At 56.4% G+C, this 6,000-nt stretch overlaps 1 protein-coding gene across 1 annotated transcript in view; it reads left to right on the top strand.

Moving 5' to 3' along the window:
- The window catches only part of FAM3C (FAM3 metabolism regulating signaling molecule C), a 116,042-nt gene that overhangs the window by 65,804 nt on the left and 44,238 nt on the right, over positions 1-6,000 (top strand). The window lies entirely within an intron of this gene.

The following is a 6,000-nucleotide window of genomic DNA, read 5'->3' as shown; positions in this document are numbered from 1 at the left end:
GTCTGTATTTGTATCAGTCTATAGGCACAACGACTTACCAGCGATCCTGAAAACGATGCGACCTGATAGGGATGGCTGGTAAGTCGCTGGGAGGTCGCAGGTGAGATGTCACACAGTCAGACCTTACCAACGATGCAGGAACAATACAGGTCGCAGTAGCGACCTGTATAATGATCTCAACAGTCACTGTGACCCTGTCACACAGTGTCAAACACAGCGATGTGTCCTGCCCAGCAGAACATCGCCTTTGAAGAAAATGGCCTGGACCATTCTGCAACGACCAGCGACCTCACAGCACGGGCCTGATCGCTGGTAGATGTCACACATAACGAGATTGCTAATGGGATCGCTACTGCGTCACAGAAACCGTGACTCAGCAGCGATCTCGTTATGTGTGACTGTACCTTATCTGTCTCCATCTCTGTGTCTGTTCGTCTCTCTCTATCTCTGTGTCTGTCTTTGTGTGTAAATACCAATAATAAGGACGACCGCGCTCCTCCGGGTGAGAAAACGTACAATTTCTTTATTCCATCAGTTGTATAACAGCAATGTTTCGACCTGTTGGTCTTTGTCAAGCTTGACAAAGACCAACAGGTCGAAACGTTGCTGTTGTACAATTTCTTTATTCCATCAGTTGTATGTTTTTTCACCCGGAGGAGCACGGTCATCCTTATTATTGGTATGTTATTTCAAGTGATCCCTTGATCATGGACGTGCGCTCCTGAGGTGCTGATTGTGCTGTCGCACAGGCACTTAAGTATTTTAACCAAGGTGCTGTGGACTTTTCTTTTTTGGATACGTCTCTATGTGTGATGCTGTCTCTTTTCCCCCGGGCTGTTTCTTTTCCCCCGGGCTGTTTCTTTTCCCCCGGGCTGTTTCTTTTCCCCCGGGCTGTCTCTTTTCCCCCGGGCTGTCTCTTTTCCCCCGGGCTGTCTCTTTTCCCCCGGGCTGTCTCTTTTCCCCCGGGCTGTCTCTTTTCCCCCGGGCTGTCTCTTTTCCCCCGGGCTGTCTCTTTTCCCCCGGGCTGTCTCTTTTCCCCCGGGCTGTCTCTTTTCCCCCGGGCTGTCTCTTTTCCCCCGGGCTGTCTCTTTTCCCCCGGGCTGTCTCTTTTCCCCCGGGCTGTCTCTTTTCCCCCGGGCTGTCTCTTTTCCCCCGGGCTGTCTCTTTTCCCCCGGGCTGTCTCTTTTCCCCCGGGCTGTCTCTTTTCCCCCGGGCTGTCTCTTTTCCCCCGGGCTGTCTCTTTTCCCCCGGGCTGTCTCTTTTCCCCCGGGCTGTCTCTTTTCCCCCGGGCTGTCTCTTTTCCCCCGGGCTGTCTCTTTTCCCCCGGGCTGTCTCTTTTCCCCCGGGCTGTCTCTTTTCCCCCGGGCTGTCTCTTTTCCCCCGGGCTGTCTCTTTTCCCCCGGGCTGTCTCTTTTCCCCCGGGCTGTCTCTTTTCCCCCGGGCTGTCTCTTTTCCCCCGGGCTGTCTCTTTTCCCCCGGGCTGTCTCTTTTCCCCCGGGCTGTCTCTTTTCCCCCGGGCTGTCTCTTTTCCCCCGGGCTGTCTCTTTTCCCCCGGGCTGTCTCTTTTCCCCCGGGCTGTCTCTTTTCCCCCGGGCTGTCTCTTTTCCCCCGGGCTGTCTCTTTTCCCCCGGGCTGTCTCTTTTCCCCCGGGCTGTCTCTTTTCCCCCGGGCTGTCTCTTTTCCCCCGGGCTGTCTCTTTTCCCCCGGGCTGTCTCTTTTCCCCCGGGCTGTCTCTTTTCCCCCGGGCTGTCTCTTTTCCCCCGGGCTGTCTCTTTTCCCCCGGGCTGTCTCTTTTCCCCCGGGCTGTCTCTTTTCCCCCGGGCTGTCTCTTTTCCCCCGGGCTGTCTCTTTTCCCCCGGGCTGTCTCTTTTCCCCCGGGCTGTCTCTTTTCCCCCGGGCTGTCTCTTTTCCCCCGGGCTGTCTCTTTTCCCCCGGGCTGTCTCTTTTCCCCCGGGCTGTCTCTTTTCCCCCGGGCTGTCTCTTTTCCCCCGGGCTGTCTCTTTTCCCCCGGGCTGTCTCTTTTCCCCCGGGCTGTCTCTTTTCCCCCGGGCTGTCTCTTTTCCCCCGGGCTGTCTCTTTTCCCCCGGGCTGTCTCTTTTCCCCCGGGCTGTCTCTTTTCCCCCGGGCTGTCTCTTTTCCCCCGGGCTGTCTCTTTTCCCCCGGGCTGTCTCTTTTCCCCCGGGCTGTCTCTTTTCCCCCGGGCTGTCTCTTTTCCCCCGGGCTGTCTCTTTTCCCCCGGGCTGTCTCTTTTCCCCCGGGCTGTCTCTTTTCCCCCGGGCTGTCTCTTTTCCCCCGGGCTGTCTCTTTTCCCCCGGGCTGTCTCTTTTCCCCCGGGCTGTCTCTTTTCCCCCGGGCTGTCTCTTTTCCCCCGGGCTGTCTCTTTTCCCCCGGGCTGTCTCTTTTCCCCCGGGCTGTCTCTTTTCCCCCGGGCTGTCTCTTTTCCCCCGGGCTGTCTCTTTTCCCCCGGGCTGTCTCTTTTCCCCCGGGCTGTCTCTTTTCCCCCGGGCTGTCTCTTTTCCCCCGGGCTGTCTCTTTTCCCCCGGGCTGTCTCTTTTCCCCCGGGCTGTCTCTTTTCCCCCGGGCTGTCTCTTTTCCCCCGGGCTGTCTCTTTTCCCCCGGGCTGTCTCTTTTCCCCCGGGCTGTCTCTTTTCCCCCGGGCTGTCTCTTTTCCCCCGGGCTGTCTCTTTTCCCCCGGGCTGTCTCTTTTCCCCCGGGCTGTCTCTTTTCCCCCGGGCTGTCTCTTTTCCCCCGGGCTGTCTCTTTTCCCCCGGGCTGTCTCTTTTCCCCCGGGCTGTCTCTTTTCCCCCGGGCTGTCTCTTTTCCCCCGGGCTGTCTCTTTTCCCCCGGGCTGTCTCTTTTCCCCCGGGCTGTCTCTTTTCCCCCGGGCTGTCTCTTTTCCCCCGGGCTGTCTCTTTTCCCCCGGGCTGTCTCTTTTCCCCCGGGCTGTCTCTTTTCCCCCGGGCTGTCTCTTTTCCCCCGGGCTGTCTCTTTTCCCCCGGGCTGTCTCTTTTCCCCCGGGCTGTCTCTTTTCCCCCGGGCTGTCTCTTTTCCCCCGGGCTGTCTCTTTTCCCCCGGGCTGTCTCTTTTCCCCCGGGCTGTCTCTTTTCCCCCGGGCTGTCTCTTTTCCCCCGGGCTGTCTCTTTTCCCCCGGGCTGTCTCTTTTCCCCCGGGCTGTCTCTTTTCCCCCCGGGCTGTCTCTTTTCCCCCGGGCTGTCTCTTTTCCCCCGGGCTGTCTCTTTTCCCCCGGGCTGTCTCTTTTCCCCCGGGCTGTCTCTTTTCCCCCGGGCTGTCTCTTTTCCCCCGGGCTGTCTCTTTTCCCCCGGGCTGTCTCTTTTCCCCCGGGCTGTCTCTTTTCCCCCGGGCTGTCTCTTTTCCCCCGGGCTGTCTCTTTTCCCCCGGGCTGTCTCTTTTCCCCCGGGCTGTCTCTTTTCCCCCGGGCTGTCTCTTTTCCCCCGGGCTGTCTCTTTTCCCCCGGGCTGTCTCTTTTCCCCCGGGCTGTCTCTTTTCCCCCGGGCTGTCTCTTTTCCCCCGGGCTGTCTCTTTTCCCCCGGGCTGTCTCTTTTCCCCCGGGCTGTCTCTTTTCCCCCGGGCTGTCTCTTTTCCCCCGGGCTGTCTCTTTTCCCCCGGGCTGTCTCTTTTCCCCCGGGCTGTCTCTTTTCCCCCGGGCTGTCTCTTTTCCCCCGGGCTGTCTCTTTTCCCCCGGGCTGTCTCTTTTCCCCCGGGCTGTCTCTTTTCCCCCGGGCTGTCTCTTTTCCCCCGGGCTGTCTCTTTTCCCCCGGGCTGTCTCTTTTCCCCCGGGCTGTCTCTTTTCCCCCGGGCTGTCTCTTTTCCCCCGGGCTGTCTCTTTTCCCCCGGGCTGTCTCTTTTCCCCCGGGCTGTCTCTTTTCCCCCGGGCTGTCTCTTTTCCCCCGGGCTGTCTCTTTTCCCCCGGGCTGTCTCTTTTCCCCCGGGCTGTCTCTTTTCCCCCGGGCTGTCTCTTTTCCCCCGGGCTGTCTCTTTTCCCCCGGGCTGTCTCTTTTCCCCCGGGCTGTCTCTTTTCCCCCGGGCTGTCTCTTTTCCCCCGGGCTGTCTCTTTTCCCCCGGGCTGTCTCTTTTCCCCCGGGCTGTCTCTTTTCCCCCGGGCTGTCTCTTTTCCCCCGGGCTGTCTCTTTTCCCCCGGGCTGTCTCTTTTCCCCCGGGCTGTCTCTTTTCCCCCGGGCTGTCTCTTTTCCCCCGGGCTGTCTCTTTTCCCCCGGGCTGTCTCTTTTCCCCCGGGCTGTCTCTTTTCCCCCGGGCTGTCTCTTTTCCCCCGGGCTGTCTCTTTTCCCCCGGGCTGTCTCTTTTCCCCCGGGCTGTCTCTTTTCCCCCGGGCTGTCTCTTTTCCCCCGGGCTGTCTCTTTTCCCCCGGGCTGTCTCTTTTCCCCCGGGCTGTCTCTTTTCCCCCGGGCTGTCTCTTTTCCCCCGGGCTGTCTCTTTTCCCCCGGGCTGTCTCTTTTCCCCCGGGCTGTCTCTTTTCCCCCGGGCTGTCTCTTTTCCCCCGGGCTGTCTCTTTTCCCCCGGGCTGTCTCTTTTCCCCCGGGCTGTCTCTTTTCCCCCGGGCTGTCTCTTTTCCCCCGGGCTGTCTCTTTTCCCCCGGGCTGTCTCTTTCCCCCCGGGCTGGGTTTGGGGGCAGCCCGTACCTGCCTGCTGTACCTGGCTAGCATACAAAAATATGGCGAAGCCCACGTCATTTTTTTGGGGGGCAAAACTGCATACAGTCCTGGATGGAGCATGCTGAGCCTTGTAGTTCTGCAGCTGCTGTCTGCTCTCCTGCATACACTATTGGATGGAGTATGCTGAGCCTTGTAGATCTGCTCCCTCTGCCTTTCCCTCCTGCATACAGTCCTGTATGGAGCATGCTGAGCCTTGTAGTTCTGCAGCTGTCTGCTCTATTCATTCTCCACTAGTGTATGCAAGAACATATTGAAGAAGGAAATGACATCAGACCTTTTTTTTTTTTTTTTCTCAACAATCTTTAATGGCATTGTTCACTGATAAAAAAAAAGCATAAAGACGCAGTGAGCAAAAACGCAGCAAAATGCAGCAAAAAAAAGCACCAAATCGCGGCTAAACGCGTCCGTTTTTTGCCCCGGGTGCCTTTTTGTGCGGTTTTTGTCGCAAAAAACGCAGCGTCAAAAAAACGCAGTGTGTGAACCTAGCCTAAAGCATGATTTTTCTGTCAAAACATAGTCTACGACGTTCCCTGGGTCATATGGGGCGTCTGCAAAATTTCGTGATTGTAAATGCTACGGCGCGGATTCCTTTAGCATGCATATATATATATATATATTATATTATATTATATTATAAAATATGCATATGCGAATGTCTACTACTAATGCCTTGCCATTCCTACGTGTACAATTGCCTCGGTTTCCCACTGGTCTTATTTGCAAAGTACTAGTAAAAACAAGCAACTTTGCAATTTACCTCTAATTTAAAATCCTGTACATTCTCAAGCACAGATGGAATGTAGGTTACTGCTGGATGCCTAGGTTACTGGCCACCCTGACATATATCAGAGGTGGACACTTTCGTAGACAAGGAGCACAGAACTAACAAAATCTTGACCACTTTTTCTGTGCTCCTTCGACGCTGCAAATGCTTAGTTGCCTCAGCAGCATGAGAGAACTCTGTTTAGTCCATTGGTTGGGCATACTGCTGGTCCTAATTATCAAGCATCAGGAGCACATTGTTGCCTGACAAGCAGGAAGCCTGGAGACAGAGGAACCAAGTGCTCCTGAGGAAAGGAACATGGGAGGAACCCTCTTAAGGCTGCTTTCACACTACGTTTTTTTAACATGCGTCCTGAACGTTTTTTTAACGCAAAAACGGATCCAGTGCAAATGCGTTTTCATTTCAATGCATTTGCAATGGACTCGCGTCAACATGCGTTCACCTGCGTTTGCATGCGTTATAGTGATGATCCAGTGACTTGCAGTTAACTTTTTTCAAAAACGCTACTTGTAGCGTTTTTTGAGC

This window comes from Anomaloglossus baeobatrachus, chromosome 4 (genome assembly GCF_048569485.1).
Source record: "Anomaloglossus baeobatrachus isolate aAnoBae1 chromosome 4, aAnoBae1.hap1, whole genome shotgun sequence".
In the NCBI taxonomy this organism is placed as follows: Eukaryota; Metazoa; Chordata; class Amphibia; order Anura; family Aromobatidae; genus Anomaloglossus; species Anomaloglossus baeobatrachus.
The sequence above is the reverse complement of the archived record's forward strand: the minus strand, read 5'-3'. Positions and strand labels throughout refer to the sequence as shown.